This window comes from Mirounga angustirostris, unplaced genomic scaffold (genome assembly GCF_029215605.1).
Source record: "Mirounga angustirostris isolate CCGP_5_RB_7025 unplaced genomic scaffold, mMirAng1.0.hap1 SCAF_9, whole genome shotgun sequence".
Lineage (NCBI taxonomy): Eukaryota > Metazoa > Chordata > Mammalia > Carnivora > Phocidae > Mirounga > Mirounga angustirostris.
In genome coordinates, this window is record NW_026991717.1 from 80,657,137 (window position 1) to 80,679,895 (window position 22,759).

The 22,759-nt window shown below is 43.5% G+C and overlaps 1 protein-coding gene across 4 annotated transcripts in view; it reads left to right on the top strand.

Moving 5' to 3' along the window:
• NUBPL (NUBP iron-sulfur cluster assembly factor, mitochondrial) overlaps positions 1 to 22,759 on the top strand; it is a 283,831-nt gene that overhangs the window by 246,684 nt on the left and 14,388 nt on the right. Inside the window, exons 14-17 of one of the 4 annotated variants that reach the window (XM_064570928.1) lie at positions 11,277 to 11,382; positions 13,231 to 13,335; positions 14,160 to 14,234; positions 16,798 to 16,898. The gene's annotated coding sequence lies outside the window, so the exon portion shown is untranslated. The remainder of the gene's footprint in view (positions 1 to 11,276; positions 11,383 to 13,230; positions 13,336 to 14,159; positions 14,235 to 16,797; positions 16,899 to 22,759) is intronic. The other 3 variants (XM_064570932.1, XM_064570929.1, XM_064570930.1) reach the window with 3 other exon arrangements.

Below are 22,759 nucleotides of genomic sequence, written 5' to 3' on the forward strand. Positions count from 1 at the left end.
GGAAAAAAAATCCCTTCTGTGATCCTACATCTCCTTGCAGCTGCCATCCTACTTTTCTTTTCTCTTCTGTAGCAAAGTTCCTTGGAAGAGTGGTCTCTATTTGTCTTCACTTCTTCTTTTCCCATTCTGCTTCAATCAGACTTTAGAGCTGCCCTCCCCCAACATACACACATACACTCATTAAAATAGTACTTATCTGGTGGCCTCCACTCTGCCAACTCCAGTGGTCTTCCCTGAGTCTCCACGCTTTCCGCTTACCAGCAGTATATGGCAGCGTTAATGACCTCACCTGGAAATTTCTGGGACTCCACTCTGTCTCAGCTATGTCTTCTGCTACGTTACTGACCATCTATTCTTTCTCAGTCTCATCTGCCAATTCCCCTCACCCCTTTGCTTTCTAAGCATTGGCATGCCCTGAGCTGTCCAAGATTTATTCTCTTTCTATAGTCACTCTGTAGGTGATCTTATCCTGTACACTAAAGGTCCTCAGATTTCTACTTCTAAATATCTTCATGACCATTGGGTAGGAAAAGATTTCTTAAACAGAACATAAAATGTGCTAAGCATAAAAAGAAATGTGGATAAATCAAGCTCTTTTAAAAATTTAGACTGTAAATCAAGACACTATTCAGAGAGTGAAAAGGTAAGCCATAGAGTGGAAGATATTTATATTGCATGTATCCAACAAAGGACCTGTATCTGTATTATATAAATAACTCCTACAAATAGTAAGAAAAAGATAGACAAAGAAATAGAAAAAATAGGCAAAAGGCTGGAACAGCCCAGATCTCTTCCCTAAAGTCCAGCCTTGAATATAAAACTGTATATTCATGGGCGCCTGGGTGGCTCAGTCATTAAGCATCTGCCTTCGGCTCAGGTCATGATCCCAGGGTCCTGGGATCGAGCCCCACATTGGGCTCCCTGCTCAGCAGGAAGCCTGCTTCTCCCTCTCCCACTCCCCCTGCTTGTGTTTCCTCTCTTGTTGTGTCTCTCTCTGGCAATTAAATAAATAAATCTTAAAAAAAAAAAAAAAACTATATTCATGATCTCCATTGAATAGGCATCTTAAATATTACCCATACAGAACAATGCCTGCTTCCTCCCTTCCCTCTCAACCTGCTCCTCCTTCAGTAAATGGCAACTCCAGACACCAGTTGCACAGGCCAAAACCCTTGGAGTCATCATCAACTATACTCCTCTTATATCCCATATCCAACCTATATTAGTTCTCTATTGCTGTGCAACAAATTATCATACTTCATTTTCTGTAGGTTGGGGATTTGGGCATGGTTTAGCTGTCCCCAGCTGCAGTCTCTTACAAGGCTACAGTCAAGGTGTCAGCCAGGGCTACAGTCATCTCAAGGCTTGACTATGGAGGACCACTTTCAAGCTCACTCATGTGGCTATTGGTAGTCCTCAGGTCCTTGTTAGCTGTTAGCTGGAGACAATAGTTCCATGCCACATGGAACTCTCGAAGTAAAGATTACAGTGTGCCATCTGGCTTTCCCCAGAGTTAGCGAGAGAGAGAGAAGGGGGGGCGGGCAGCTAGACATGAGTCACATTTTATAACCTAATCTTACAATTGACATACCATCACGTTGCCACATTCTTTTCATTAGAGGTGAGTCACTAGGTCCAGCCCACACTTAAGGCGAGGTAGGAATCATTGGGGGCCAAGGTGGAGGCTGCCAGTCACACAATCCAACAACAAATTCTGCCATCTCTACTTCTAGCATATGTGTGGAGTCCAAGTACTTCTCACCACTTTCATTGTTAGCTCCCTGGTCCAACCTTCTGTTGTCTCTCACCTGGCTAATTTCAATAGCCTGTTAAATGGTATTTTTGCTCCCTAATCCCTACCACACACAAACTGTTTGACATACAGTAGTGAGAGTGAGCCTTTGAAAATATGAGTCAGATCTTGTTAATCCTCTGCTTAAAAAAAATCTCCAGTGTTTTCTAAGGACCCACATGCTCTGCTCCTACCCTGACCTCCTCTCCTACTATTCCCCTCTTCACTCATTCTGCTGCGGCCACACTAGCCTCCTCAGTGTTCACTGAACACATCAAGTATGTTGCCAGCTCGATCCTTTGCATAAGCATTTCTTCTCTTAGATATCTGCAAGGCTGTGTAATTGTCACCTTTCAATGAGGCCTTCCCCAGTTGACATATATAAAAGGCAATATGCACCCCCTCCCTACTCCTTTGCTCCCTATACCCTTTAATCATCTTGTACTTTTCTCCATTATACTTAAAACCATCTACCTTGTTTCACTTGTTTATTTTCTGTCAAATGCAGAATTTTTAAAATTTTTATAGAATTTATTGGCATGGAATAGGAGTGCAATAAACGTTTATTAAACACATACATACCCTTGATCAGGTTATATCAAATTCTCACTCTTTCTAAGGCTGGTACAGGACAATTTTGTGTCTGTGTGGCACCTTCTGCATAGTTGAGCTCATCTAAGTAGTGTTGAATTCATCACTTAACGTTATTATATGTGGAAGGGACGGGTGGGGATATGAAAGGGGCAGGAGGACAGATTGGCTGGTACGTCCCTAGCACCACACAGTCCCTTTCAACCCACTGGTTCTTCATCCTCTTGTAAAAACCCTTCCTCCCCTGAGCCTCCTGGTACCTGGCTTATACTTATGCCTCCTTGCTCTCACTTCCAGACTGTGCATTCATCCAGGGAGACCTTAGCCCAGCACCCTCAGTTTAGACCTCTGGCTCTTGCTCTACCTGTAATCACAAACTCTAGAATACCCTAAACTTCTGCCCTTTCAATTTATTCTCCTTCTATTTGTCCTTGAAACTCAGTGAGATGTCCACCCTACATGCCTCCATTTTCAGCCAAACAATTAATGCCCCTTTGGCTTTATGTCCTGTATCCAGCCTAAATACCTGATTCATTTTCTCATTCTGTACAAAGAAGATGTAGTATAGTGGTGGGAAACAGAGACCCTGGAGATACAGACAGGTTCAAACCCTGGCTACACCACTTCCTAAACCACGCCTTGGGTGAACTAATCTGTCTGAACCCACTTTCTTTGACTATAAAATGAGAATAGGGAGGTTGTGAGGATTGCATGAGACTTAAGAAAGCGTTTAGCTCATAAACAGAACAACAAATGGAAACGATTACTATTAATGATAATTCTTACATGAGTTAATATTTAGAAATGTTTAGAACAGTGCCTGGCACATAGTAATGACTATTTAATGTTTGTTCAATAAATTGATATTTTTTTCTTTCTAAAGTCATTAATTTCCTTTACCTTTCCCTCACTCTCAAAAACTCCCAGTTTCTGTTGCTCCAAAAGGAGTTCTGCTCAGGAAGTCACACAGCAGGCAAAATGAAGCCAGAACAAGCCTGGTCCCAGGGCAGTCAGCCCGTCCTTCCGGTGTGCCTTAACACCACCATCTCTCCTCTGCCCAGCAGCTGCCTCGGCTCCTCCCTGCTCATACCGAGAGCCCTCCTTACCATGTTCTCTCGCACACTGAGTACATGTTCTTACCTCCTACTGGACAGAAAAAGACGGAGGTCTGGTGCAAACATCTGCTTGTAGACCCTGCAGCTGTGACTCCTCTTCACTGATGCTCATCCTTACCCTTGTCTCCCACCCAAGGGCTCTCCATCTTGTCTGGGCTCCTTGGGAATGCCACACTCTCTGCATATTTAACCTTCCCCTCTCTGCTGCTTCTGTTCATCCTCTTGATGCGGGGGCAGTAAAATGCAGTGGGTTATGCATGTAGCCCTGTCCCCAGAATCCTCAGGTGTGGACCTGGTGCTGCTTTTTCCTGACTGCATGTCCCTGGACAAGTTACTTAACCCCGCTCTTGCTCAGTTTCCTCTTCTGTAAAATAGGGAGGACACTGGTGTCTATCTCATAGGCTGGTTGTATGAATTAATACATGTGAAACACTTTAGAACAGTCCTGGCATACAGCAGGCTCTCAATAATTGTGTGTTCTTATAAGTCATCCCAATCTAAAAAAGTGCATAAAGCTTCCCTATTTGTGTCTTCTCCTAGCCACTACTGTATCCTTTTTTTTTAACATTAAAGTTTCTTGAAAAAAAATCCTTTGATATGTTTATTCTCCCTTGCTCTAGTGCTTCTTTTTACCCTTCTGCCAGATGTATTGTTCAACTCTCCCATTAAAGTGCTTTTGCTTAGGCCTTGCAAATACCAATGTGTGTGTGTGTGTCCCCATATGTGTGTGTACTTGTGCACTTGTGCTGTCCACCCTGGGACCCCTGGCACTGGACCACTTCTTCCTCCTTCAGATCTCCCCCAGGGCCTCTCAAGACACCATTTTCTTTCCGTTCTCTGATCTCTGTAGCACAATCTTCTCCTCTCTTTCCCATGCTTATCTTCTAAATGGTGGTTGTCTCCAGGACTCTGTCAGCAGCTCTGCCTCCTTTTCACGCTATGTACTCTACTGCAGGCTACCCAAGTCTTCAGTGTCTGCTTATGTGGCAGGACTCTCAAACTGAATTCTGATCTACAAACTCATCTATTCCAAGGCCTACTTACAATTTTACTTAGTTGTGCCTCAGGCTCATTAAAATTTATCATGTCCAAACTTGAACTCTTCATCTTCCCCACCAAACACACTCCCCTTTCCTTATTCCATACCTTTTATTATTTATTTATTTATTTATTTATTTATTTATTTATTTATTTAGCACACATGCTTGAGTGGGGGTAGGAAGGAGGGGCAGAGGGAGAGGGAGAGAGAGAATCTTAAGCAGGCTCCACGCCCAGCACCCAGCCTGACGTGGGGCTCAATCTCACAACCCTGGATCATGACCTGAGCCAAAATCAAGAATCAGATACTTAACTGACTGAGCCACCCAGGCACTCCCCATTATTCCATATCTTTTTAAACAGCACCATTATCCACCTATTGCCAAAGCCAGAAAATGGAGTGTCACCCTCAACAACACATTTTTGCTCACATTACCCTGATATTTAGATGGTCATGAAATCTCAGAGATTCTACTTCCTGCTTCTAAAATCTGTCTGCACCACTCTACTCCTACTGTCTGTCTCTCAGCTAATCTCTCGATATTCAATATTTCTTGCCAGAATTATTACAATTCCCTCCTGATGCAGTCTCCTCACTTTACTGTCTAGTGTGCCAATCTACACTTCACAATTCTACAGATAGGTCTTTTTAGCATACAAACCTGCTTATATTATTTTGTTGTTTACAATTTCCAATAATTCCCATAGATAAAACTCAAATTGCTTAGCCTGATACAAGGCTCTCATGAATGCACCTCTCCCTGCCCCTCTGTCTTCACCTCCTAGCATTCCCCTTTGTCAATGCTATGCAATTCCTGAGCACATCTTTCTCTCCCTACCTTCCTGGCTTTGCCTGGAACGTCTTTTCCTGGTTCTCTATTAGACCGAATTACACTCACCCTTTAAGATTCATCCAAGCTTTATCTTCTCCTGGAAGCCTTCTCTGACTACCTCTAGCATATGTTAAGTATCTCTTTGATATAATTAGGAATTCAGTGTAGCTAATGATCTAGTCAGCTAGCTTAAAAAAAAAAGGCATTGTGGGGAGGAACAGGTGCTCATAAAATTACTAGAAGGATTAGAGGAACAAGCTCTTGGTTGAGTTTCCAGGCGGGACTCCCAGACTAACTCTGCACAAGTGGCCCACCGAGAGATCAGTGCGTCTGTCATGATCAGAACACCAGATGATAAGGAAGGTGCCACCACAGTTCTTAGCTGCCTCCGCTGTGATCCAGGTCAGCATGGTACCCAGGAAGCTGGGAACTAGACATTGTTACCACTGCCAGTGAAAAATCAAAACCTGCCACAGCTGCCTATCAGTATGAAGAGTAGCAGCCGTAACAGGTGGCCTCCTTCTTGGGGTACTTACACCCACATTCTAAGTCTTTCCAGAAGGTAAGTACATGTGGGGAAATTGAGCTGCAAAGAAACGGGGAAATGTAGTCTTTAGTTTTCCCGTCCCTAGTGTGCAGAGAGACAGGCTAGAAGGAGGGTGGACTAGAGCAGAGGGAGCCCAGTACACGTATCTGCCTTTCACTCTGTGCTCTCGTGCCATCATGTGCACAGTTTGCTGTAATACCTTCCATTCATGTTCTCCTTAATTGCTTAATTATATCTCTGTCTTATCTGAACAGCCTGTCACCTTCTTGAAGACAAACCTATTTTTGTTCATCTCTCATCTTGAAGTGCGCCTCGCACATAGTAGTTTTTCAGTAAATGTCAATTGAATGAATAAACAAGAAATTTTAGCATGACCTTGGAATTCTCCTTTAATCCACCAACGGGCAGCTTCTATTAATTCTATCTTCAAAATACCCTTCCAAAGAGCTCTCATCATCTCACCATCTAGTACAACCACCTCATTATTAATTTCTATCCCTTTTTCCATCCTGTGGTATAAACTCCATATCACCACCACATAACTTTCTAAAGCATTAATCTCATATCACTCCCCTAAAAGCTAAAAGCCTAAAAGCTTCCAATGGCTTTTTCATTTAGGAAAAGTACAAATTCCTTAGCACAGCATTCAGAGTCTTCCTCTCTCTGTGCAGTCTCCTTTTCAAGAAAGCTTCTCTGCAGTTCTAGAGCAATGGTGTTTATGCTGTGTTGCCCAGGGCCCAGAGCCTTCACGGGGCTGTTTCTAGAGCCTCTGAAGGGCAGAGAGGGAGGCCACGCAGATGAGGCTCTGATCCCTCATTTCACTTCAGGCAGAGCTACCCTGCTCAGTCTGATTCAAGTATTGTGTTTCATATAAGACTGTGTTGACAAAAAGCTTACATGGCTGTGGGGAAAAGAAAAAAAAATTCTTTAGAAGGCGGTTTCTAAGGTACTTTATAGTGTGGGTATAGCAGTCATCCTAATAAATTAAGTTTAATTATATACATGTGTGGTACTGCATCTGGCTCATGTTTTAATCCCTTATGTTTAGCCCAGTGGAGGCAGTCAATAGCATTTGTCCATCTGGATGAGGAGCTAAGGCTTAACGAAGACATCATTGTAGTCATCAACTTCATGCAGAGCTGTAAGGGGGAAGAGAGTTGGACTTCCTCTGCTTCCTCAGAAAGACAAAAAGTCCGAATCAAAGGAAGTGTTACAGAGATGAAGTTTTTGATCCACTTGAACAACTGTTAATTTGACCTCAGCAGTTGTGGACTTCCTTGTAAAACCTCTCTGACAGCAGAATTATCTGCCACGAATGGCACATAAGTGATCTCATTGTGGGGCTGGCCCTCCCACTAGAAAACCTTGCAGGTCCCTTTGTCTTCTGTGCCTCCATGATCTTTTGTAATGAACAAGTCCCCACTGAGATTCCAGATGGCTCAGTATCTGGATTTCCGAGACTGCCGTATCAACAGTATTTTTCTTTTTAGTTGAAAGTAAATTGGTTTGCTACTTTTACATGATCGAAATGGTTGCTGTCTGTTTCTGACTAAGGCCATTCTAGAAAGGTGCCCGGGAACTGAAGGGGTGTCAGATGGGGGAGCTGACGCTGTCACTGAAGTGATGTTGCTGGTGTTTTCTGGTCACAGATTTGCTACAGCAGCACATTTAGAGGCAAATGTATAGCTTCTGCTTCTTAGTAGTAAAGTAAATTCACTGGACTGAGGTCTTGGATTGTGGGGGATTCTGCAGTCATCTCTGTGGGTAGTCAGTCAGCAGCTTTAGATATGAAGGCTTTACGGCCTCCTCTTTTAGGTTCTAGTTTCACTGCCATTTGATTGGGTTTTCTTACTTGGATATTGGAGATTGGATAATGGTACATTTTATTCCCGGATCAACTAACTTTCCACTAGAAACCAAGAAGATTACTTATTGTTTCCACACCTTGGGATCTTTTGTGGGGTGGGTCGTGGAACACGTTGGCAGGCAAGACAAACAATGACCCCAGAACTGCCTTGGTTCACAGGGAATCCTGACACAGTCTACGCTACTTAGAAACAGTGAAAGAATTTGTTTGCTCACTTAACTGAACCAAATAACCTATCTTTACTGGGAATCGTTTATCAGATGTAAAAATACTAGATGTAGTTTAATAATTCTGTTGTATTAATATTACTCTAGTTAATTCCTGAAGCCCCGACTAATATCTTCAGAGAAGAATGGTTAGCACAATAACTTAATTGTATTTCTTTTTATCTTTCTTTTTCCTGAGATGGTTGTTTGATTGAAGGCTTATGGCATAGTATTTTTCTTTAATAAGGAGAAGTGTTTGATTTTATAAACCTCCTATCACATAAGGACACAAACTCAACCAATAAACTTCAGAGAACCTTTCTTTGTATCTAGATAGGATACTTTCCTTGATCACTTAGCCTTGTGTACTGAAGACTAAACAGAAGTATAATTTATGCATTTTGTAATAGATATCAGTTATACCAACATGCATGCTAAATACAGGGCTAGCCTCCAGCACTGTACAGTTAATGATCACCAGAATATTTTCTTCTGTAGCTTAATCTGCCCTATATCTTTTGGCCTCTTATACATGTATGCACACATTCCATGTCATGGATTTCTCCCTAATTCTGTTATGTTCTCTGCTGTTACTGCCAGTTGTTAATGGGGCAAAGGAAAAATAATGGTATTTGAAATGCTATCTCCTGAGATGGGTATTCTTTCAGATCCAACCATTGATCTGTAGCTAAAGATTCCCTTTTAAATTCTGGCAAAATCATTAGGTGTCTCATTTTCTTTAACCTGATGCTACATTAGCGAGATAGCTTAGTTATTCAGCATTTGCAACACAGTAAATAAGAAAGGAATTTATGTAATTGTCCACAGCTTAAACTAACAGGATTGAAAACCCAGATAGTATGTGTTACAACATATGGTCCATTTTCATGACTAATCACTGGAGATATGTAAATGGTGTCACCATAGAAGCAGCAGAAGGAAATATAAAAATATGTGATATAAGTATGTTTCAGAGGAGGAATAACCTATTATATTACACAGGATCAGCTCTAAAAAGAATCAAGAAACTTCTTGTATGTGGCCAAGGATCAAACCCTGCTTTATTTTATAGGCTCAAACAAATTCAGAAACCACAGTCCAGGATTTTTTTTTTTTTTTTTAAGATTTTATTTATTTATTTGACAGAGAGAGACATAGTGAGAGCAGGAACACAAGCAGGGGGAGTGGGAGAGTGAGAAGCAGGCTTCCAGCGGAGCAGGGAGCCCGATGCGGGGCTTGATCCCAGGACCCCAGGATCATGACTTGAGCCAAAGGCAGACGCTTAACGACTGAGCCACCCAGGTACCCCACAGTCCAGGATTAAAAGGACTGTCATAAGAGATGCAAAATGGTTAGCACAGATGCAATCTTTGATGCAAATGTTACAGTTCTAAAAATCCCTGGTAGCACTGGGCAACCTTTGAAATTTGGTTCATATGTTGAGCTTGTCGATTTGCTGCCCATTCTGCCAGAGGCTTAAAATTGGTTCTTTTCTTGGTTCACTTAGGGTGGGGGAATGCAAAATTTGTTGCTCATTCATTATACGTACAAGGCAACATCTGTTCTCTGTTCATTTTTTGTCTGCATTTCTCCCTTCAGAGTCTGTTAAATAAACATAAAAATGAACTTTGTGGTTGAAATTTGCTAACCTAAAGTTGAAAATATAGGCATATTACCTGGGCTAACATTTAACTGGAATGCACCAGCTGTTAAAACACTAACCCGTTCCGCTGGTTGGTCGATAGCCTCTATCCTGACACTCCCAAGTGCTATTGGCTCTGGCTGCCTCAGCTCCTCCTTGGGTACTCTGTAGGCCTTTCTATAATCTAGCAACTTAAGGGATAATGCCTGGTTCAGCAAGGTCTCCAGGACCCTGCTGGGGCAGTATGTTGAATATTTTGAATAGTATCTGCATATTACCTAACTCTCTGGAAAGCAGACTGGCCATAAAAGACTGGAATGTTTTGGGCACCTGGTTGGCTCAGTCGGTTGGGCTTCTGCCTTCAGCTCAGGTCATGATCTCAGGGTCCTGGGATCAAGTCCCGTATCGGGCTCCCTGCTCAGTGGGGAGTCTGCTTTTCCCCTCTTACTCTGCTCTTCCCCTCCTCCTCCTGCTCTCTCTCTCAAATAAATAAATAAAATCTTAAAAAAAAAAAAAAAGACTGGAATGTTTCTACCCCTCCATATTGAGCAGTATAACATTATCCAGTCAGGATCCTAGCAGGAAAGAGATGGCATACCCAAATGAAGATAATCTGTTGAAAATCAACTTATAAGGAACTTTACCAAGATGAGGGTGGGGTGGTAGCTGGGGAGGGAACCCCAGGGGTTCCACAATAACCCAGGGCTAGAAGCAGTACAACCACCCTCACCCTGGGTTCAGGTAAAGGGAAGAGGTGTGGCAGTAATATAGAGAAGGCTGCCTTGAGGCAAGTGACCTTAGGTTAAGCATTAAGTCAACCCGAAGCAGTCCTGAGGCAGAGATTCTGATTACCACGAACAACTCTCAGAGGGCCCATCTCCTATGAGCTCCCCATTGGCAGAACCCAGTGGGAAGCCAAGAGGCCCAAGAGGCCATGGATATGGTCTATGGGTTGTGCCTCCCGGGGCAGGTCTCAGAGTGGAGAGGGGAGAGAACCTGACGGGAGGGGTGAAAGGAAGTCACCCAGCCAACTATCTAACTGTTGTCCTTCTATGGAATTTTTCAAAATAGGTCATATCCCACATGAAGTGTTCTTCACAAGGGAAAAATATGAGAGATTTAGCTTGTTTCTTTGAATTTATTACTTTAGATTAGGAAATGTAACTTTTTGTTCTGTTAACTAACTTCATTCTCCAGGTTATGCTCAGTACCATACCAAGCCACACTTCTCAAATGGATTTTTCACAATCAGGTTTACACAAAATGTCAATATTAGAATCATTAAACAAAACAAAACAAAACAAAACAAATAGGTATGCGATTGTTCAGCAGAGATTCCTGAAAATAAAGTGACAGAAACTCAAACAGATGTAATTACTCCTGAGGTAGGGCAGTGTAATCAATTATTCTCAGTAAGATTCAGTTGAATCCTTGTGATGTCTACAGGTGTGAAAATACAACTCTCTTAGCAACTCTGTGAGTGAAACACACTGTCTTAGAGAGGTACAGTTATCTCTGACCAAACTGACTCATGTTCCTTCTCCATGCAAGAATAGATGCTTATTATCTACATATTAAAGGATCAAAAGATAGATTATAGAACAAAGAGGAACTGTGCCTTTTTTTTTCCTTTGTTTCTTTCCAGCTCCATCTCCAAAATGTTGAGCACACAATGGCCTTGATCAGAGTTGGATTTATGCTGCCTACTGTTTGCCTCCAGGGTCCCACAGCTTTCTATTGCCCCTCACTTGGTACTTTCAGACTTTAAGGAACCATCAAGGTGGTAAAGTACATGCATAGTTATCCAACAGTGATGGAAATGGTTTCCAAGGTGTGGGACAGCAAAAATCCTGTGCCCTGATGATATGGTCAACTTGGAAGTGTTTCCACCGCCAAATCCATGAGGGACCCCTGGCCACCCTGGGATGCCTGGAGCAGTTCGTCCCAGCAGTAACAATCTTCATCCCATGTTTGGTATCATGGGAGAGCTGAGTCCTGGATTTCAGTTAGGCAAATCGCTTAACCTCTTGCACGTATTTGACTTTAGTAGACTTTTGTGAGCATTACTTAGCACAGTGCTGGCTTGCCCTGGTCAGAGGAACCACTTTCCTTTTAGCCAAAGTCCTGAATGGCCATTTTTACTCCTTTGTTAACTGCAGCTCTTGAGCTCAAGATGATGTCAGCCTTCCTTGGCACTGAACTAAGGAAATTATAATGTTGTTACCTCTTTACGGATATTATCTAATACAAAAATATACAAACAGCTTTGTATCTGGATGAGGATTCCATCCAAACAGAAGAGAAAGGAATGAATTTTAAAGTTCTTTGAGTATTGAGGGTTTGGTGTTTTTTTGTTTTGTTTTGTTTTTGTAATTATATGCCTCAAGTAGGTAGCAAGAAACTTGGATAATGAAAACATAACAGGGAATTTCAAGTTCAAATATTTGTTAAGGGTCTACTGAGTGCCCAGTACTGTTCCAGGTACTGACATAATGATAGAAAATGATGTCTTCCTTGGCCTTCAGAAGCTCATGGCCTAATAGAAGAGTACATTAAGACTAAGAAGCACAGTAGGGAGTATTTTTTATTTATTTATTTTAATTTAATTTTTTAATTTAAATTCAATTTAGTTAACATATAGTGTATTATTAATTTCAGGGGTAGAATTTAGTGATCCATCAGTTGTATATAACACCCAGTGCTCATTACATCATGTGCCCTCCTTAATGCCCATCCCCCACCCACCTCCCCTCCAGCAACCCTCAGTTTGTTCCCTATAGTTAAGAGTCTCTTACGGTTTGCCTCCCTCTCTGTTTTTATCTTATTTTATTTTTCCTTCCCTTCCCCTATGTTCATCTGTTTTGTTTCTTAAATTCCACATATGAGTAAAATCATACGGTATTTGTCTTTCTCTGACCAACTTATTTTGCTTAGCACAATACCCTCTAGTTCTGTCCACATCATTGCAAATGGCAAGATTTCATTATTACTATTTTTTTTAATTGTATTTATTTATTTGACAGAGAGAGAGAGTGAGCACAAAGCAGGGGGAGAAGAGAGGGAGAAGCAGACTCCCCGCTGAGCAGGGAGGGAGCCCAATGAGGGACTCCATCCCAGGAACCCGGGATCATGACCTGAGCCAAAGGCAGACACTTAACCAACTGAGCCACCCAAGCGCCCCAAGGTTTCATTATTTTTGATGGCTGAGTAATATTCCATTGTGCATATGTACCACACCTTCTTTATCCATTCATCTGCCGATGGACATCTGGGCTCTTTCCATAGTTTGGCTATTGTGGACATTGCTGCTATAAACATTGGGGTGCAGGTGCCCCTTTGAATCAGCATTTTTGTATCCTTTGGATAAATACCTAGTAGTGCAATTGCTGGGTCCTAGGGTAGTTCTATTTTTAACTTTTTGAGGAACCTCCATACTGTTTTCCAGAGTGGCTGCACCAGCTTGCATTCCCACCAACAGTGTAAGAGGGTTCACCTTTCTCTGCATCCTCACCAACATCTGTCATTTCCTGACTTGTTAATTTTAGACATTCTGATCCATGTGAGGTGATATCTCATTGAGGTTTTGATTTGTATTTCAGAAGGGACTCTTCAGCAGCTAGAGGGAGAGGTAGAAACAGGGAAGAGGTGACATCTGAGCTGCACTTTAAAGGACAAATTCTAAGCAGAGGAAAACCTAGGCAAAGGTATGGGATGTGAAAAACAGCATGGTGGGTTTGAACAGGCATGGTAGGGATGTGTCTGGAGGGGGAGTAGAGACTTGTGGAGGGCCTGGTGCTAGGAGCTTGGATTTTATGCAGTGAGCAGTGGGGAGCTATTGCGTGACCTCCAACCGGGCAGGGACATGGTCAGATTAGCAGCCTCATGTGGGTACGAGGGATGAACTAAATGTGTATTGGACTGTGGCATATATGAAATAGCTTTCTAATATGCTTTAATTTCAGTTAACAGTGAAAATAATTGTATATCAGTCAGAGTCCTGTCAGGAGTCAGAAATCGGATCGGTTAGTTTAATAGGGAGAATGTAATACCCAGAACTCTTAACTAGGCGTTGAAGAAAAGCCAGAGGGTACATTAAGGTGTCATGATGGTGGTAACTGAGGGAAGCAGCCGCCAGCCCCTAGGCTAGAGGAGCAGCGGAAGAGGTCAGCATTTTTAAAATGTAGAAGATTTGGGGGGGGGGGGTGGTCACGTATCACGAGGCTGGTTCTGTGAGTATTGGAAAACCTGCCAACTAGAATCACCTGCTGCTACCAGAATGATGGGCCTCCCCAGGTGAAGCCCTGAGACTGGGGAGCTGCTGATAAATAGGAAGCAAACAGCAAGCACTCAGCAGAGAGCAGGCCCCTTCTTCCCTCTGCGGCCTTGCGGGCTCCATTCAGCACGCCTCCCTGGCACAGCCTAAGAGCAGCACAGAGCCCTGGCCCCCAACTGCCAGGCGGAGCAAAGAGGGGCGAGTTTGGAGCTGTTTATTATAGCTTAATAACAAGCACAACTGCTGTTCCCACAGGACCATGGATACCAGTGGATGGGAAGAAACTGGGCAGACATCCTAGAAGCTAAACATTTCCTGAAACATTAGCAGGTAATCATTCACCTTTTAGGCTTATGGTCATAATGATCCATGGGTGCTATTAGCTCTCTCTGTGACCCCTAATTCACATTGTCTTCAGTGTCTTGGGACCTACTGCTTTTCCTCCCACACCTCCCACCCCAAGTCTGTTATCCTGCAGACTCTGGAACTTTAGGGAAAAGACATGAGTGGGCCCAGGCACATCAAAAGGTGGGCAATGCTCCCTTGGTCCTACCACCTCATGCTTATCTTCTCTGATAATCTGAGATTCTCGGATAATTCTCAGAATTCTCAGAGACTCTCAGATTATCTGAGGCGTAGATGTCATTGATAGAAAAATCATGCTTCCTTTACTGTCCCTGCCTGTATTTTGCTTAGGGCCTTGCTCTTTGTGGGTATCTGTACATATGTATAGAACTGAATTCAGGAGGCTCGATCATGTGAATTAAGCATCTGATTATGCACGGCTGGTATTTGTCTCCTATTGGTTTCCGTGTTTAAGTCTTGCCTCGCCCACTAGATGACAGTCTTCTTGAGGGCAAATCCATGCGGCCGGCGAACATGAGGATTTGTAGTCAGTAGAATTAGGTTCAAACCCCAGCTCTAAGGCTTGTTAAATAATTTAAGTAAGTTACTTAATCTCTCTAAGCCTTAGTTGCCTCATCTGCAAAAAAGGGGGTAGTATTTATTTTCACGGGGTTGTGATGGTGAAATAAAATGATCTCCTAACACAGAGCCTGGTCCTTCCTAGGTGTTTAATAATTTACTTCCCTTCTCCACCCCTTACTTTGTGTGTCTTCCACCATTTCTCATCACGCTGGGAATGCAGTAAACTGGGTGACCTGACTGAACAAAATAGAGAAGTTGGGGAATCCTTTTAGGAGAGAATCTGAAATGTCCTTATGCAATTTCCCTCTTCCCCGGTCATCTAGAACATCGGGTACACCGGTAACAATGTAAAAAGCCATATAATGGCTGGAAGTTATTTCTGAAGAGGAAGGTCGTCTTCAGTGTGTGTAGACACGAGCCGCCGGATACGGTGTCAGAACAATAGCTATTCATTGTGTCGGTTTCAAAGCTGGCTCCAGCAAGCTAGTATTCCGGTGCGGTTCCCACACAAACAGATCTCGAGCAAAATTTCCATGACCCGGTGGATTGGTGTAAACAACTCACTGCAAGAGCTTTTTACATCTATCCCCATGTCACTCATTTAAACACTCGAGGCTTTTCAGGGAGCCTTGTAAGCACTGCTTAAGAATTTTCTTTTTGCAACAAATGTTCATCCACCCCTGTGTTCTGTTGCTGAGTACACAGAGTAAACGGCTCCATTCCTTCCATCAGAGCTGTACATGGGAGACCCGGCTGTCAGATGGCACAGTTTAAGGGAGAAGTCCTTTAAGGGCTGCGCTGGCCGTGGCTGCTAGAGGTCTTGACTCCAGGACCAGGTCTTGACTCCAGGACCAAGGCTTTTTATTTTTAAGTAGTAGTTAGCATTTGATAGCCCTTCCTATTTGCAGTGACCTTTACAACTATTGTTATTAGTTATTCCTCCCAGCGGCTCTTTGAACTAAATGACAAAAGTATTTTTACTCAAATGCACCGACTCCCTCCCCTTCCAGTCCAGTCACAAGATCAGTGGGGTTCTCTATACCTCACGCTGATGCCTCCTCCCGAGCATCGAGCTCCATGATAAAGAATATGTTCAAGTCAAAACAGTATAAAATACAGTGCATTTTAATATATTCAGTGCAAGTTAGATCCTGTCACTCCTCTACTTGAAACCCCATGACAGTTCCTCATCTTACTTGCTATAAAAGCTTGGCAGACCTGCCACCCTTCCCTCACTGTTTGGACCTTAACCTCCTACTCCTCGCCTAACCCTGCCCCAGTCACACCGGCCGCCTTGCATCTCCTCCACTCAGGTAGGCTCTTGTCCCAGCCTCTGCATTGGGTGTATCCTCTGCCTCCAGTGTTTTCCCTTCAGATACCGACATGACTGACTCTCTTCCTTTTAGCCTTCACTTCAGTGTCACCTTCTCAAAGAGGTCTCCCCTGCCAGCCTAATTTAAAGCTGCAACTGTGATCGAGTACTTAAAGCCTTCTAATATACCATCTAATTTACTCAGCTATTAGGTTTGCTGTTTATTTTCCCTCCCCTCACAAGACTGTAAAATCCACGAAGGTAGGGATCTTCGTCTGTTCAGCTCCCTGAGATATACCCAGCGCACAGAAGACGTGGAATAGATATTTGCTGAATGGACAAATACTACTCCTCTGAAGGTCGTTGTCATGAAATTTGACCTACAGACTTAGAATGTGTCTCGATATGTGGTTTATCTTTATATTCCTTAGCCATAGTTCCTGTGCTTATTTTCCATTTGTAACAAACAACTCATTTTTATAGCAATTCTGTAGAGATAAATGAAGCCCACAGATTCTTAAGGTTGCAAGGAAGCATAAAATCTCGGTGTGGCAGCATAGGAAAGACTTTATGGCTGTTGTAGCCCACTCATCTATTCTCATCCCATCAACGGCATAGCCACATGGCCTTGCATCTCCCTTTCCATCTTTACAGGGGGTAGATTGAAGCATTGGTGAAAAGGATCGGCTCTGCAATCAGGCACCCCATCAGCTAATTCTTGTTCCATCAGTGTCTACCGAGTGACCTTGAACAAGGTATTTTAGCTTCTCCCAGCCTCAGTTTCCTGTAAAATGGTGGTGAAAATCATCTCCATCTCAGAGGGTTTTGTGAGGATTAATGAGTTAAAACATGTAAAGAGTTTGGCATATAATGAGCGTCAAATCAATAGGAGCTGTTATTATTGATCCTGATTTTTAGAAAGTCCTAAATGTTGAGTTTAATCAAATCTTATTTACGACTTGGATATGACTGATTTAACATACTTCACCAGTTTGGGGGAGGGGGCGCTACAAAGAATAGGAATATCCTTTTCCCCCCAGTCAGTTGCCAGAACACCTTCCTGCTCACATTAGTAGGGATTCCAAAACTTCTTTCTTAAGGCCCCAACCACCTCCCACCTCTTCTGAACATCCAAGAACACCAAGAACACCCTGGTCTTAATTCATTCCAAAGGGTCAGTCTTGGGTGTGAGTGATCTGCAGTGTTGTTGTAAACTGGCTCCAGAGAGTATTTTCCCCCACTGCTGCAGGGATTCCCTTGTTGCCCTAGAGCCTCCACATAGTGCATGTGCTTGGGCTCCAAGATGACAGCTCTCTTAGTTTATAGTGCTCAGTCATGGTACTCCAATCACACCCACATCGAGAAGGTTTCCAGTCTCAGCCATGGCCTGTGTTCGAACCAGCCTCCTCCAACTCCCACAAGGATTACCCTGCCTCTCTGCTGGTAACCAAGACCTGCCCCTTTCCTCATGGTGAGTTTGGGGTCCCTTTCTCCCAGAATGCTTCTTATGGGGTCGGTCGTAACCCATCAGGGAGACTCTTGAACTCCATGTGCTTTCCCACCTCTCATCAGAGACCAGCTCTGCATAACAAAGGGTATTAGAGGGGCGCCTGGGTGGCTCAGTCGTTAAGCGTCTGCCTTCGGCTCAGGTCGTGATTCCAGGGTCCTGGGATCGAGCCCTGTATCGGGCTCCCTGCTCAGCGGGAAGCCTGCTTCTCCCTCCCCCACTCCCTCTGCTTGTGTTCCTTCTTTCGCTGTGTCTCTCTCTGTCAAATAAAATCTTAAAAAAAAAACCAAAAAACAAAGGGTATTAGACATGCAGCCTTTGTCAAGCTATAAGAAGCTTTACTAGGTTCTCTCTCTAGACCTGTGGGGCATGGCCTCTTATAGCATCATAAGAACCACTTAATGACTTTTCCCTGAAGGAGAGAGATAGGTATCTGCTTGGCAGAAAAGTCACTGGCATTGCGTAGCTAACTAATTTCAGGTTGCATTCTACCCAACGCCCTGTTACACTTACATTCCCTGAATCTGGTTCTACTTCCTGAAGTCAGTATAAGCCCCTCTTCTTCCCTATGACAGACCATCACCACTAGAAAGCAATTACCCAGGCCTCTCAGATTCTTTTCTTCTCTACTGGTTCCCCAAATTACAGGGTGACCTTAGGTATGTTTTCTCAACAGTAATAGCTGATGCTTATTGAGCTTACTATATGCCAGGCACTGTGCTACGTGCTCTAATGTATTAACTAATTTAATCTTCAAGCAACCCCAAGAGATTAGCCTCCTTTTGTAGCTGAGGGAACTGAAGCTTAGGAAGGCTTAGCAGCATGGCCAAGGGCATGTATAGCTGTCAGGACTTGAACTCTAGCTGTCTGGGTCCAGAGCCCAGTGATGCAGTGCTGTTTCCCTAATTCAGTTTCATGGGTTTAATTCTTTCATGAATTCAATTCAGCTCTCTAAATCAGGGATAATACTTATCTCAGAAGATCATGGTAAGGATTAGATGCGATGAAGTATGATAAAGTGCTTAATGCAGTAGCTCCACTAGGGCTCAAAAATATGTTCATTTGTCCCCCTTTTCCTTCCATTCAAATCATCTCCTAGTTTAACTCTTTCACATTTTGAAAGTGCCTGACACAGAGTGGGTGCTCAGTGGGTGGTAACTACTCCTCTTGTTACAGTGTATGGTTTGAAGTCCCCTCCCTATCCAGAGTATTCTCCTCTAATTCATTTAGATCCTAGACTGTGGTACTCGGGGCTGCACATGATAAACCAGGTGGGCTGGAATGAAGCGGCGTGGAAAAGGACAGTCACCTTCCACAGGGAGGGGGGTACCTATGAAAATTAAGTCCTATTACCTGCAGTCATTTACGCTGTCAATAGGTATTGAAATTGCTGCTAGTCAAATCCTCGACATGTCTTAGGCTTGTACTGATCCTCACCTCACTTGGCTTGTCCTTGGATAATTGATTTCTTTTCCAAAAATGTTCTTCCCCCCCTCCCCCGATTTCTTAAACACCACGTGTCTGTTGGGGAAGCTTTGAAAAATGCAGAAGAAATCACAAAGAAGGGAATTAAAGTCACCGCGAATAACGTGATCTAGAGATAATCACTATTAATATCTGCATATGTATCTTTCCAGTATACGTGTGGGTGTATTTCTTTTTTATAAAATCAGGATCACACTGTTCAAAATATATTCTGAGTCTGCCACCTTTTACCATTTTCTCCCAGCCTAAGACACCATCATCTCTTTCTTAAAATACCACAAAACTGGACTGCATGTGTGGCTTAGTCGGTTGAGCGTCCGACTCTTGATTTCGGCTCAGGTCATGATCTCAGGGTCAAGAGATTGAACCCCACGTGGGGCTCCATGCTCAGCATGGAGTCTGCTGGAGAGTCTCTCTCTCTCTCTCCCTCTACCCCTCCTCCCGCTCCTACTCTCTCTCTCTCGCAAAATAAATGAATAAAATCTTTTTAAGAAATGCCACAAAACTATTTGACTACTGTCCCCCCAAATTGATTTCCCTAATTCCATTCTTACCCCTCTTCAGCATATTCTTCAAAAAGTAGCCAAAGTGACCATTTAAAATCATAACTCTCTCCTGCTCACAATCCTTCGATGGCTGCCCATGTCATATGAGGTGAACCCCCATGCTTCTCCTGGCTGGCAGGGCTGCGTATGATGAGGCCTTTCTAACCTCATTTTCCTTCTCTGCAGCACGCCCACCAGGCTCCCGCCTCACGTACTAGCTTCCGGCCCCAGCCTTTTCCTGCTTTAGGGCCTTTGCTCTTCCCAGCACTCCGTGGCTCAACCCCTCACTTCAGTCCCTTGTCAGATACCATCCCTCAGAGACCACCTTCCCAGAGTGCCTCTGCTTCCACCATCTCCTCTCCCTTACCCTGACTCATTTTCTCCTTTGCCTTCATCATTCTTCTGTAATTTATCATCAGTATTTTATCTTTCCAGCTTTCATCTTGCAGGGTCCCACCATTGCAGTCTGCCAGGTAACTCCTATAATCAGGTACTCTTCTAAGTCCTTTTATACATGCCAGTTTAATCTACCTCATCTAAGTGAGGTAGGTACAATTATTATCCCCATTTTCTAGATGGGAAAATTGAGTCAGGGAGTATACGTACCTTCCTTAACATCACACAACCAGTAAGGAGCGGAGCTGGGATCCAAACACAGCCTCCCTGCTTCCACAGCTGGGCTCTCAACCCCTCCTCCACCCACTGGCTGCCTCCTGGTCTTTCTCCCAGCAGATGTCAGTAAACTTCCTTGTCCTGAAAGTCAAGATCGCCAGCTGAACAGAGAGGCACTGAAGACTGTGTCAAGTGCCACTAAAATTCGTCTCCAGATTTATTCAAGCCTGTTCTCCAGGCCTCTTTGGGGATTATAGCTGAGCCATTCTGAGTTCTCCTAACTGTACTATCATGGAGCCTTTCTCCCTACCTGGTTCACGAAGAAATTGCGCGGCCTTGTAGTTATCATTTCCTAACTCTACAACACCTGTGGCACACTGTTAGTGTCCGGGGAACCCCATGAGAGAGATGAGGTTGGTGTGACCAGTATTCACCTTCTTGGGTCAACACGAGGTGTCTAATCTCTACTAAAATTTTGCTGAAAGTGTCTGTTACTAAAATGGAGACATTTGTCTCTCTGCAAGTTTCTGGAAGTTCTACCATGCCTCATAAACTCTCATATATTATCTCATTGCCATTTTTTTCAGATACCATAATCAAGAATTCATGTTCTTTTAGGGTACTAGGGCTATTTACTTTGCTGTCCCTGTTGCAGTGAGTATTTGGGTGCATGAATGGATGGCTCTGAGATGTAATTCACCGGAGCCTGGAGACTTAACGGCAGTGACCAGGAGCTCTCTTCCTATCTCCTCGTATCTCAGACTTTAATTTCCTCTTGGCCATGTTTTTGCTCTCCTTTCTGGCTTGCAGATTGTTCTTCTTGATAGAGAAGATGGGAACAAACTAGGAGTTGAGTAATTCCGTTGCACTCTATCACCTCTAAGTTAACTGCGTCATCTGTCCCAAGCAGTAGGCCAACCCTTCTCTTGTTTTTTTCCTTGTTCTGAGGACACCCCCAGTGGTTCTTGTTGTTGTTCTGTGTATGCATTAGTCCCAGGCCCCAGCCTCCTACCGCCCTGACTTTATTCATTTCATGCCATTCCTTTGTATCTGCTCTTGGTTGCAAATTCCTCCTTCCTGCCTTTGTAAGTATCCTTATAAAATATAAACTAATTGGAGACACAGTGATTTCTTTGGATCATTTCCTCTCTTCTTCCTTTCTGGAATTATGTATGAGTAGATAGTCAGAATTATACTACGTGGAGCCTCTAATATTTTTGGAGTCAATTTCTGGCCCCAGAGTCTCTGACCATGGGACCAAAGAACATCTAGCGTAGCGCCTTACACATAGGAGGCCTGCAATCTGGTGGTAACAACAACAACAACAGCAGGTGTTTATTTGATTTGGGCATTGTGCTAGCGGCTTTTATATACGTTACTTTGTTGAATTCTCACAGTCAACATTGAAGGCAGGTCCTATGACTCATGATCCTACTGGGGAACCTGAGACACAGGGAAGTGATGTCTGCATAGCTGTGAGGGCAGAGTCAGGAGCCTGACTCAGGTCTGTCCGGATTTCTGAGCGTGCACTTTAACCTCCACAATAGGCTGCCCTCTGAGTTTAAGTCCGCTGACTCACCCCTCCTTCTCTCTGGACCTGTGGAGTTGTGCTTGCTTATAGTTTCAGGAAAACAAAATGCTCATATTCCCTTCTTTGGCTCTTACAAATCATATGATGACAAGATTCCTTTTCTCTCCCAAGTGCCAGTCACCTCCACGCTATCATCCATGTAGTTCTCCCGCATTGGCCAAAAATAGGTCCTTGTCCTTCTGTCAGGTGAGATTGTCATCAGAGCAAGGCTTGAATGAATTAGATGCTCTGCTTCTGGCAGAGTAGGGCTCTGAACAGACCTTTGAATGGTCCTTCCATCATTCCGTGGCCTGCAGAGAACAGGACCTGATGGTGGAGTGACAGGTGCGCCTAGCTGGGTGGGCCTGAGGGGAACCGGCCCTCCATCTTGCTGCTTCCCCACTGAGCTCTTCACACTCTGGGAATATTATGCTGTTTTGAAGGTTTTTCTTCAACTACGATTTATATGCCACCTACTCTCAAAAAGAATATAAAGTGGTTTATAATAAAGCATGTCGAAAACAGGTCAGTTAAAACACATTTTAAAAAGCGAGGCAGATGGAGAGAGGTCAGAAATCACTTGGTTTAAATTCCTGACAAGAAGTTTTATAGCACATGAAGGTATTTGATTAATTCCCAACACAAACATCTAAGTATGTGGGAATGGGTAAAGAACTCTGCAGATTGAGAGAACCTAGGACAGCAGGGCCCATTCTATATGTGTAATCAAAATAAATGGCATCAGGCCTCGTGCCATGTATGGAAATACTCATGAATACTACCTCATCTCAGGAAGCCTCAGGGGAAGGCAACAGAGGGACAATTGCATGGATTTATCCTAAATTGAGACTAGCCAGTCTGCTCAAGGGTCATAGCCCGGTTAATTCATCACTGTCA